General features: G+C 36.1%; 1 protein-coding gene across 1 annotated transcript in view; it reads left to right on the forward strand.

Moving 5' to 3' along the window:
- The window catches only part of KCNMA1 (potassium calcium-activated channel subfamily M alpha 1), an 887,197-nt gene that overhangs the window by 633,716 nt on the left and 240,019 nt on the right, over positions 1 to 13,462 (forward strand).

Consider the following 13,462-nt stretch of genomic DNA (forward strand, 5'->3'; position numbering starts at 1 on the left):
TATTAACCTAATACAGAAAAAAAGCAAATCCTCTTCTCAAAGAAGTTGCTTCAGTTAGATGAGACAGAATTGGTGAGATAGCATTAAATTCAAGTCATTTGTACTGAATGAAACTCTGGGTGAATTCTTTGACCTCACGAACGAGTGCTTAGCTCTTAAGGGAATACTGAAATGGATGTGGGTTACACCATAGTATCAAACTGTGGGCCTAGTGTCAATTCAACTCTTTTCTTCTAAGTAAATAGCAATAAGATAACTATTCTGCACTGACGTATCATTACCACTTCAATAGGTCTCCCATGAACTGTTTGAGGTAGATTTTCCCAAGGAAACAAAATAAATGTTCCTTTACATTTCTAATGATGGCTTGCCAATGTCACCAGAACCATAACAGATCACCTTGGAAAGCCTCACCCCCTGTTTGTGATTCTTCCTCACCCGGCCTTCCTCTTTGAGCTCAGGTGGCTAGTCTACCATTCAGAAAACGAAATGGTGGAAAATGGATCATTTTCTTGAACTGCCCCCAAGAGACTTGTTTCTTTTCCAAAAGAAAAAAAATATATATATATATATGCACACACACACACATACACACACACACACACGAGAAGAGTCCAGTTGGCATCTTTTCATTGGAAACCACAATTCTTCCACCTTCTCATTACCATAGCTGTCCCATTCAGATGACCTAACAGTGCTGCATGGGAATGGAACCAAGCTGTTGGATAGATCCAAATTGTTCCAGAGACCCCATGTCCCCCCTCACACAAGCTGGAGAACAAACATTCCTTCTGCTAGGGGTTCAACTGGGAATCACTCACAAAGTAAAAGGTATCCAAAAAGTCTTAGGACTCTCTTCATAGGACTCCTCAATTTGCTACCATAATTGAAAGTTAGTTAAATTGATTCAAAACTGCTTGTGACCGGTTTGTCAGATAAGGAAGAATTAAATGTAAGTTATGACCCTATTGCACACTTTAAAAACATACCCAGCCACCAAACAACAGCCATATGTCCACACAAACCATTCCTCCCTCCACCCTCTACCTCCAACCACATATGCATACAGAAAGCCAAAACACCACCTAGGTAAACTTCTTTCACTGAGGGTGAATGCTTTCTTAAAATATCTTTCCATCTCAGATTTGGGTGGCCCTGGTAAGGAGGGGCCTACCCTGTTGAGTAACCCATGAAAGACCTTTCAAATCAAACCTTCACTCAACAACCCTCTGCTGTTTCCTTGACTTTCAATTTTGACCTTTACTCTGTCTCTTATTTAGATCCTAGGCTTCCTGCAGCTCTTTTTTTTTTTCTTTGCTTCATTATCTTTTATCACTGTTTTTCATCTGGCTTTCTCTTTTTTTCTTCTTAAACTCCCTTTATTAATATGTACTTTTGTTTTGAAAATTCTTTCTCGGTCACCATCACCCATAGATCCTGTTGACTGAGAGTCAGTTCTGTCATCAGCACATGGACTGTTCAATTTACTTTACGCATTGTTTCCTGGTTCAAAAGCTAATTACTAAGTAGTTTAAAGAAGCCCTTTGGTCACTTAGATCTTTCATCAGAAAATATAAGCTTGGGAAAGGCACAGTCATAAAGAGCCATTAGCACCCGTTGTTTGATGTTGTTTTTTCCAGTCAGGAGAACAAGATTGATGAAATGTTATGTTTGGCCAAAATTTGAGTTTTCGTTTGGAATTCAGTGTTGAGAGAATGGGCTGTCAGAACCAATAAGTTTTCCTTCGCTTGGGATATGGGCATGTGGTAGTAATTAGCAATATAAGGTCTTTAGTTGAGCAACCAAGCATAGTTTCTGGCAGCCAACATAATGAGAAACTACAGTTGTTCTATTTCTAATGTCAAAAAGTTTCCAGATAAAATTAAATGCATTTGCAAAATGAAAGCAGTTAAACTTTGGTGAAAGATATAGCTTGGACTCTTAAAATAGCACATTGCTCTCTGAATTTTTGTGTGGGCATAAGTATGTACGTCTTCATTTTTGCATGCACATACAGACACCCCTCTTCCAAAAACTTAATCAAACCTGACTGCCTCAGAAACCAATTAAAACCTATGCATGATGTAGGTATCTCCTTGCAGATGCGTGGTTTGGGCAGAAATAACCCTAATAATGATGTATTAACTTGTCAGAAAACTCAAAGTAGTTTTGAGTAATGTCATTATCTCAAGATTTCATCTACATCACACTGGACTGAAACTGGAAAATGTGGTCAGAAAGCTCAATGTCTGACCTGACACCATATCTCAGGATATTTGGAAATTTGAGAGCTGTGTTTTAAAATTCTCATCCAGATGTTTGGCATAATGTAAGCACAGCTTGCCTCTCCCCAGAACATCCCTTTTATCGAGGCCCCAAGGTGCTATATATTACCATTTATATCAATATATCACACCTCCTTTCTCATAGGAGGTCATCGCCCAATACTGAAAAGTATCATTTCAGCCGTCACTAATAAGCATACAGTTCTGAGGGCAGGCTTGGTTGTTTGCTTAACCTAGAAGCCTAGGATATACCCAAAAGTAAGTTTCTACATCTGGGTATTTGCAATGGAAGTGTTCAATTTGGGACTGGAACAGATTGGGAAAGCCTCAATCTTAGCGAAGCACAAATAGGAAGCACAGAGTGAGGTACCTTGAGAATGTCCAACTATTGAAACCTGAACTCTGGGCTTTAAGAGCAGAGTCTCTGTCTACACATGTTCTCTTTATTCTCTAGTTCACCATGGCTATGCCATGTTTTTGAGGAATCTTGATCAGAATGGAGCAGAGTGGTAGGAGTTGACTGTGGTCACTTTCTGTGGGTCTCGAGAGCTTTCCTCCAAAGTTTCCCATCTAGGCAATTAGATGGTGCAGTAGAGAGCATTGTTCTTGGATTTAGGAAAACTTGGGTTTGAGTCTCAACTTAGGATTCTGATTCATACATCTTACTAATTGTGTGATCCTGGGCAAGTTACTTCTCATGGTCTCAGTTTCCTTTTCTGTAAGAATGAAATGATGATAGCACTTTCTTTACAAAATTGTTGTGAGGATTGAATGAGCTAAAGTATATAAAGCAATTTGCAAACCTTAAAGAGCTATACAAATGTTACTCATTAATATTACTATTGCTCTCCTCTTCTTACTTTTTTTTCTTATTTTTCCTCCACTTTCTCATCCTCCTCATTAACATGGGTGACTCAGCTTGATTGCAGTTAATTTGAAAGAACTAATCAGAGCATAGCCTGGGGTCACATGGGTAGAAACAATGAAAAATTAGAATAATTGCTTGATAATTCAAATTTACCTCAGGTTTAGAATTTGTCCCCAAAAGACAAATCAAGGATACAGTTTTAGACTAGTGACTTCAGTTAGAGAACTATCCAGAAGTAGGCTCCTAACAGTTAGTCTGCCATGACTTGAACAGAGTGAGTTTGAATTTTGGATGATAGGAGTGAAAGGTAGGGAGGAACTGGGTTGGATTCTTACTGTATTCCCAGGCAGATAGAGGAAGAAATGTCCTTCTTCAGCTTTTGAAGGTACAGAGGAGAGAAGAATAAATGACAAAAGGATAAAGGATAAAGGACAAAGGAGGCAGGAAACTACAGGTTTTAAAATTTGTAATAGATGGTCCACTTAAGCTAGATGAAAGAAATTACACTAGGCAGCTTTGGTGTGAAAGTAGTCTTCTCTCCTCAAGAGGAGGTTGCATTACCAAAATCTTGTGATAGTTTATTTTTATCTCCTCTTCCTACTTTTTTTAAATATACAAGAAATATATCCCATCTATAAAATGGGGCTAATAATACCTTCCTTGAATAAAGACAAGGGAGTTGAACCAGGTGTTCTTTTTACAGTTTCCTCCAATTTTAAGATTTATGATCTTGTGTTCAATTCTACACATCCTTATTTACTTATATATCTATGGTTAGAACAAACTTTAATTCTTATCTGCTTTATCCTTCCATGTACATTTTTCTATGCCTCCCTTTTGCAGTTCTTCTACTGCTGGTAAGAACACCATTACATAGAATGAGAACACTACTCTTTAGAAGGAGTCATCCAGCTCCATTAATTTAGGGTCTATGAGAATAAGGGAATATTAGAACATTTCCTCTTTGCCACCCACAGCCTTTTTTAATTTTATCGTTTTTGTGGGATCAAAAGCTGCTGTCGATTACATATCAGAAAGGAGTTGGAGGAAAAGACATGTGATAAAAAAAATGGAATCCATACATGAACCACAGTTTATGCTTTTATTAATACTTTCTGTCTCTTCCATCAAAAAAATTATATACAACTTGGGTAAAAACCTCTGGTTATCTATGTGGCAGAAAGCTGTAACCCATATTGGTAATACTAACTAGCGCAAGATATATTAAGTAGCATGAGATATGAATAAAATGTTCCATGTGAAAAGGAAGTTCCCTAGAGTTAGTTTCTCTGTCAGTGATGTTTATTAAGTTTGGGTATGGAACATATTCTTTGACATTATAGATTAACAAGCCTTTGATCTTTTAGTTTAGTCTCTTTTTTTTTTTGTTGGGATGTAGAAAAATGTTATTTTCCCCTGGATTGTGATTTTTCCTAGCCATCGCTATCAATTCATATCTGGAGAACCTATTATTGAAGCTTTCTACAAGCATTTCTTCCTTTATCATTTATAAATGCTATTTTTAAAGGCCAGCTCTTAGAAGGCTATTTTTCCCCCTTAAATCCAGAACTCCTTTGCTAGAAATTAGGGTAATCTGATACCATCTAGCTGGTAATACAGTCAAGCCTCATCCTAACTGTCTAACTCTTTCTCTTATTAAGCACTGGAAAAAGAAGATATTTTAACATATATTCCATTCAGAAATTTCTTACAGTTTTTAAAGTAAAATTGAATGTTTTGTGAAGAGCATCAAAGTAAAGAAAAATAGCTAAAATATTTATCATAGGCAATAACTTGGAGCAAGATATAAAGAAATATAAATATTTGGAGCAAGATGTAAACTATCAATGCATAAGTACAATTAGAAGATGCTCACTAAACCATATCTATAACATCAATCACTACCTAATGTAATTTTGATTTTATCCCCATGTTGTGAATCTTTTAACTCTTAACTACACTTTCCTGAGATGTGTACCTTTCTGGCATTCTTCCTCTGACCGTCAAACAACTGTATGGTACTTTAATGCCCTTGGAATTTTTCTGCCACTAGGGTTTTGAAATCACCCAGAAAGATGATTCTAAATGTCTGTTTATAATTTAAGGGGAAAAACACTGCTATTTGTACTGCCAAATTCCCTACTAAGATCTATATTTCTGGTCAGGCAAGGAAAATAAAAACAAGAAATGAATTAAAAGTTATAAGATACCTTAGGTCCATAAGAATGATTATCTTTTCCTTAGTTAAAAAAAAGTACTTTATTCACTCTTTTTCTTTTTAAGATTTCTTCCTGTTTCCTCTCCCCTTTAATGCCTCATAAATCTACAAGTTACATCATCTTTTCAAATAGAAATTTAGCTTGCTCAGCATAATTCTTTCTGAAGGAAAAAAAAGTATCATAAAAACTAAGTTAGTTGTGGAATTTTAAAGTAACTTTTAAATAGAATTTTGCAAGTTTCCTAACCACATATATTGTGATTTTCTTAATGAAAAAGGAAAAAGTTTATAGATTTCCAAAAGATCAGAGGATAGGTTTCAGGAAGTCTGTGAACTTGCATGGGGGGTGGGGGAGGTTCAGTTTTATTTTCACTAATTCCTAACTGAAATTTAACATTTCTTTAATTTATTTAAAAACATCAAACTGAGAAAAGATTCACTAGCCTCCCAAAAAGAGTACATATCACATAACAGGTTAGAAATCCCTTTTCTAGATTTGTGAATTCCCATCCTTCTCGAAGATCCCCAAAGATTCTGTAACTTAATTTGGCAGCCTGCTAAAATACCTAGCCAGCCACACTGGTGGGAAGTTGTTCAGAATTAACTTAAATCTATGTCACTGCTATTTAAACTCATGATTGACAGAGGTGCTATAATCACTCCAAGATGATATTCTCATTTAATGTGTTCACCTAACAGAGGGCAGGACTGAGACATAGAAATAAGGTGCAGAGAGTAATTTAACTGAGGGCTAAGAAACACAATCTTCCTCCTACCTTCTGTTTGAACATCATTTCTTGGGCAGCTTTCACTCATGCTTCCCAACTTGGGCTATAATGGGGTGGACTGCTCATGTGAGTGATGTTTTCTGTGAGATGTCATTGACAATTTCTGAATCAAAGACATTTCGTTAATCCCCCTAAGATATTGCTTCAGTTGAAATGTGTCTGAAGCTTTTCATTTTACACAAACTTCAATTCCTTGTCAAATAAACCATTAAGTTCTCCAATTCTGAGGCTCATGTGACTTCCCAAATCTTCTCCTCAGCAATTTCTTCATATTTCTAGATTTTAAAAGCCATAAATTAGCAAATCATCAACATATCATCAGGGAAAAAACGTTTGGTAAGGATTCCATTGAGAAGGAAACATAGACCTCAATAATTGATCTTCACAAAGATATGAAGAATTGTAGACAGACAGATATAGTAAATAAGAAGACAAACAGATAATTTGAGTTGACAGGGCATGTTGGATTGATTAAGCATTCTGCTTTGATTAAGATTTAACTTTTTTTAAGAAAAAAAAAGAGGAGGGAGAGCTCACCCTAATACTCTAGAAAAAAATGACACTTTAACTACTTCTGAAATCCAGTACTGTGGGTCAGAGACCAAAAGCAAGTGATATTAGATGTTGTATTGTATCATGTAATATGCCAGATATTACTTTCCAACAAAATGAGAGTGTAACCTGAGAGCAGAACGTGGCCTATTGTCTGGGTCTGGATATGGACGCCTCTTTCTTTCCATCTGCTTTGCATTCCTTTAAACCCCTATCTTCAGCTCCTCTCAAATATGAAGCCCTCTTTAGGAAGACTTAAAAATTGGATGCATATTAAATCAACTGCCAGATAACTCTAATGGAATGAAGACATGTCTCTCCACTCCCCCTCCCCCCATAATTTGCCTCTGTCTCCCTTCTTTTTCACATACTCATCAACCGTGCTATAGCTATTGTTCTAAAAAGGAAGGATGGAAATGTAGGCGGCTAATATGCTAGGTGAATTTTCAAGTCACATCCATGCTTAGAGTTTTTTCTCAAATAGCTTCACTTCCTTTAAGGGGGAAAAATAACAATTTCTCACTTCTGATTAGCAACCCCCAGGCTTGTTCACTACCTACCCTTTCTTTGAATAAGGAATGCCAGCCAAATGTAAATTTATCATCAGAAGGACCGATGAAATCACCTGAAAGTTTGTCCCATCGAATAGTTTATTCCTTCCCATTTAATCAAAATACTTTGAGAAAGAAAGCCATCATGATGGAACCAAAGAGTCAATATGGCAGGCAACAGTCATCTGAGAAGATAGTTGGTGTGAATCCATTTCACTACAAATTTGTTCTCTCAGGAAGAGCTAGTTCCAAGGAAACCACTGAGGATGGAAAGTGAGGGAATCAGCTAAATGCCAAGTTTTACTAGAAGGGGCTGATCTTTGGTCAGTTAAATAGACAGAATAATCCTGGCAATGTATGAATGGAGCCATAATTTCATCAACTTAGAGAATTCTTAATAAGAAAATTCTCCCAAATAGTACAAATGTAATCTATTTTTTAGTTTGCTTTTGTTATTTATTCTGAGTACATTGGTAGAGGCACCTAGAGGTTAAGCGACTTGGGATACTCAGATATAGAGTTGCCATCCAGTCCAACCCTCATTTAACGTATGAAAAAAATGGAACTCAGAAGAAGTGGCAACTGAGATCATACAGATAGTAAATATCAAAACAGAAGTTGTATCCTACTCTTCTGACTTCAGTTTCATCATTTTTTCCTCTCTCTCCAATCCCCTGTCCAAGTAACATAAGATCACACAACTAAATAATAGAGATGGCATTTAAAGCCATGTCTTCCTGGATGTTTTTAGGTCTCTATTCATTAGGATAGGCTGACCATAAATCAATAAGTAGATATCTTTGAATAGAATGAAGACATGTCTCAATAAAATAAATACTAAAGGAAATAACAAATATAATAAAGTCACCTCAGAAAAATAATTGCTAATGTAGCAAAAGTATATTAGAGGTAAAGAATTGCTCATTTAAGAGCATTCTGTACCAGAGAAAATTGAGGAGGGAGTCACTTAGGCTTAATACAAGAATAATAAGCACTCTCAACCCTGAAAAACTATTGCAAATAACAGAGGGGAAAACAACAAGAAGGATGAAGAATTGGAAGGATCAGAGCAGCAGCCGAAAATGTGATTGATTCTGCTGTGTTAATGCTACAGGAAGGTCTGCCCCACAAAGCTTCATCAGAAACCTCCTGTAGCGTGTTCTGTCCCTGCATGTTACAGCACCCACAGGTTCTGTGACATGTGTGTTGCAAGTGTGGGAGCTCTGCTATGTAGATGTAAGTGTGTGGTGTCTTCTTGCAGTGTATGAGTGTGGGCTCTCTGTGAATCCAGCAGTGGTGACTGATTTGGCCATTGTACCAGAAAGAGGATGGGGCAGGAAAGGAGGTACCAACTCCTTGTATTGAGCAGATTTCAGTTCAATATAAGGAAGACCTTCTTAGGAATTAGCATTTTCCAGCAGTGGAATATCTTGCTTTTTTTTTTCAATAATGAATTTTCTATCACTTGAGGCAGAGGTTTATGACCACTAGTCAAGGATATCTCATAAGGGTGGGACTACATGAACTTTAAAGACCTTTCCAATTTTCTCATTGTAGTTGCTGGAGTATCAGGAGATTGTTTGCTTCAATTTAAGATCAAGGACAAAGAGAAAAGCAGACACACACACACACACATACACACACACAAACCCCTTTCAATCAACAAGCATATATTAATATATCCTCTGTACCTGAATATGTTAGGGACCCGGAAAACAAAGACAGAAAGACAGAAGTGAAACAAGTCCCTTCTCTTAAAGATTTTACATCCTATTGTCTATATGTATACATTATATATGTGTGTATAGTTCTATGTGTATACTTATATGTACATATACACACACAGACATATACTAATATTTATATACCACTTACTATTGCCAGGCACTGTGTTAAGTGCTTAAGTGTTTTAACATCTTATTTCTGGAAAGATGATGCTATTATTATTCCAGTTTTACACTTGAGAATTCTGAGGCAAATAGAGACTAAGTGTCTTGCTTAGGGTCACACAACTAGTAAATGCCTGAGACTAGATATGAACTCAAGTTTTCTTGGACTTCCCTAATTTTGCCTATTGCACGACCTTGTTTCCTCCAATATATAATAAGTATGTTTCTATACATACACATTTTACATATGCATACACAAATACACATTATATATACACACAAATGTATACTGCATAAATATACATGTATAAATAAACACCTTTACTATATATTATATATGTGATTATATTATATTGTATATAGCTTGTTAACATATATAGGGTATCCCAAATCAGGTATGTACTTCTGAGCTGTACTTTTAAATAATTAAAGAATACTCAGTTATATTAAATCAATTACTTAAAAGCAATAACTTTTAATTGATTAAGCAATCCTTAAAAGTGTATAATAAAAGACACCAGGATGGGTCTCATTTAGGAAGAGAAATTTCAGTTCAACTTGGAATAAAGTTAGAGTTTCTAAGAGACAGAGGTGAGGAGTGAAGACATAGTGGGAAAGGAAGTTAGCCTATGTCTACCAAGCAGGCAGGAGAAGGTAAGTCTTCTTGTTCTATTTTTATTTTCTTCTCCTTCTTAACATGGGCTTATATGACCCATACCAAAGGGAAGACTTCCAAAGGGAAATCAGTGGGTGCTCTCTAGGCTGCTCAGATAGTTACCACAGGGAATCACAGCATTTTGAAATCCTCTAGTTAAATGCCCTCATTTTACAGTTGAGTAAACTAAGGCGAAGAGTTCAGTAACATTCCCATGTCACACAGTTGAGTAACAAAACCATGGCTGCATTTGAAAAGTACTTAATGTTGAGTTAAACTGAACAACTAATGGCAGTTAGAAGATTTCTGTTTATTACAAGGAAGAACTTTCTAATAATTAGAACTGCCCCAAAATAGAATGAGCTATCTAATGACATAGAGAGTTCCTTGTTATTCAAGGTGTTCAAGTAGAGGCTGGATGGATGACCGTTTGTTAAGAATATTGGGAAAGATAGTCATGATTATGGTTAGAAAATAGATGCTCTCCAAAATATCTTTCATCTATGATATTCAAGATTTATGGATTATGTATTGGCAAGACCTTACCACTTATTCATTATTGTGAATAACATATTTTTAATACATGGCTTGTCATTATAGTGAGGATAATCTAATTTTAGAATATAGGCATGGGGCACATGATCTATAGATGGTAAAAGTTAGATTGTTTCTGAGTGGCTGAGTTTCTTTGCCTTGATGAACCTAATTTTTTGAGTTGCTTTGGTTAAAACTCAGGCCATTCTTCTGCTTCCACTGAGGGAAAAATCATCCTTCTGTACAGTAGCACATCATCTACTTCATTTGACAGCAGAATATGGAGGTCATTTACTTCCCAATAATAGTAGGGTAATCACTCTCTCTCTTTTTCTTTTGTGATCAAAAATAGTCATGAAACATGAGAGTATGAAAACAATCGTAGTAGGGTAATCTCTCTCTCTTTTGTGTTCAAAAATAGTCATGGAACATGGGAGTATGAAGACATTATTTCATCCCTTACTTCTCTTTGATTTCTTTTTTGAAATTGTGATTGGTCCATGAATTGCAACTGCTTTTTTAATATGCATTTTTGGCTTTTTTCTTATATTTGGTTCTCTTGCAAACTCATTTTTAGGATTGCATGGTGCTAAAATGGTTAAAAACTGTAGTAGAGACTTTAAGGTTTATGGTAGTATTATTACACTCATTGTGATTTTAAGGAGTCACAGAATTTTGAAAGAAAATTCATTGTCCATCCAGTTTGATTTACAACTAAAGAGATCTCTACTACATAAAAAACCCTACAAGTATGCCATTCAGTCTCTGGTTAAATACCTCTAATGCCCATTGGGTATGTGTGTTTGTGCAAAGGTGTGCATGTGTGTGCAAGAAAGCACCATCTTATAGGACAGCTCATTCTACTTTTTGGCAGCTGTAATGGTAATTTTTTAGGAATCATTCTTGACATCAAGTTAAAATCGATGTCTTTCATAATTTCTGAATGACTTTCATTTATTCCTTTAATTTTTTCTGCTTCTACCCTGTGGGAACAAACAGAACAATCTAATCTCTTTTCCATATAAAAAATCCTTCACATGCTTGAACATAAGTATTATAACTTACCCTCCACCTCCCAGTCATCTTCCCTCTGGAAGGATGGGACTAAACTTTCCCTTTTCCACCAACTGATCCTAATATGCCCTGGACTCAGGGCCCTTTACCAGCCTAGTTATCTTTGAAAGCTCTTTAGTTTTCCTTGTTAGGTGTCCTTTTTAGATGGTGTACCCATAACTGATCTTATTCTGGGAAAAATGTGTTTTTCTTTTTTTTTAATAGTATTTTTTTCCAATTACATGTAAAGATAATTTTTAGTGTTCCTTTTTTAAAAAAGAAAAATTAAGTTCCAAATTTCTTCTTCCTTCTCTACTCTCTCCTCCCCCCAAAGATTGTAAGCAGCTTGATTTAGGTTATATATGTACAATCATGTAAGATCTATTTCCATATTAGACATATGAAAGAAAGGGAAAAATAGTTTGCAAAAAAAAATTAGTTTGCAAAAGAAAAAAATGAAAAAATAAAGAAAGTGAAAATAGCATGCTTTTATATTCAAACTATATTCTATATTCCCAGTTCTTTCTTTGGAACTGGATAGATATTCCCATCACAAGTCTTTTGAAATTATCTTAGATCGTTGTTTTGCTGAGAAGAGATAAGTCAATCACAATTGATCATTGCGCCAAGTTGCTGTGTGCAATGTTTCCTGGTTCTGTTCACTTCACCTTGCATCAGTTCATGTTAAGTCCAGGTTTTTCTGAAATCTGCCTATTCATCATTTCTTATAGCATGATAGTATTCCATGATAATCATAAATCACAACTTGTTCAGCCATTCCCCAATTGATGTGCATCCCCTCAATTTCAAATTCTTTGCCACCACAAAAATAACTGCTATAAATATTCTTGTACAAATGGGTCCTTTTCCCTTTTTTGTGATCTCTTCCCAATAAAGATCTAGTGGTACAAAAGGATATGCACAGTTTGATTTCCCCATTCTCCAGAATGGTTAATTTAGTTCATAAATCTACCACCAACACATTAGTTTTACAATTTTTCCACATCCTCTCCAACATTAATCATTTTCCGTCATATTAACCAATCTGATAGGTGTGAGGTGGTACCCCAGAGTCATTTTAATTTGTGTTTGTCTAGTTAATAGTGATGTAGAGTAACTTTTCATATGACTATAGATAACTTTGATTTCATCATCTGAAAACTGCTTATTCATATGCTTTGATTGAAAATGTGCTTTTGTTAAGGTAGCCCAAGATCTCATTTGATTTTTTTGTCTGCTGCATTACAGTGATGGCTTATGTTATGTTTGCAGTCCATTAAAAACACTATGTCTTTTTCAGACACACTAGTGTCTAACCCTGCCTGCCCCATCCTGTACTTCTGAAGCTGATTTTGTGAATTTAAGTGCATGATTTTACATTTCTTCCTAATTAATTTCATCCATATGATCTTTGGAGATCTTGATGCTGCCCCCATTGGCTGTACCCAACAGGCCATCCTTCCAAGCTTTGTGGTATTTTTTAATTGATGAGTATGCTTTATATGTCTTTAGCCAAGTCATTGAATAAAAATATTAAACAGCACAGAGCTAAGTGCAGATCTCTGGGACATTCCACTGGATACCTTTCAAAGTGGACACCGAAGCATTAATGACAATTCTTTGAATAGAGGAGTGGACTGATTTTTCCAATAGTTAATGAGAGACCAGAGGATGAGAAGAGAAGGAACAACACAGCAAGTATGAAGATCTTGGATAACTTTTCTCTCATCCTCTGAATGAAGCCCAAGGGGATAGAACCGGGAAGACAGATGAGAATAACCCTGAGTGACAGGATACCAATCACAGAAAGCTAAGCGCCCTGACCCTGTAGTCTCTTTGAACAGCTTAAAGCTATGACTAGTATAGATGGCTTGGTGGAAAAAAATACAACAAAAAAATCAAACCCAGAAGACTTATGAAGCTATAGCTCTTCTGAGAACCATGGAGACACAATGCTTGGTGAGACAGAATGACTCAACTTCAGCCAAAGAGGGAAGACAGATGTTTAATCCTAACTGACCAATATGTGTTTGGGGTGGCTGGGCCTTGCTCCCCACCCCTCCCTTCCT

Source organism: Sarcophilus harrisii, chromosome 2, assembly GCF_902635505.1.
Source record: "Sarcophilus harrisii chromosome 2, mSarHar1.11, whole genome shotgun sequence".
Classification (NCBI taxonomy): domain Eukaryota; kingdom Metazoa; phylum Chordata; class Mammalia; order Dasyuromorphia; family Dasyuridae; genus Sarcophilus; species Sarcophilus harrisii.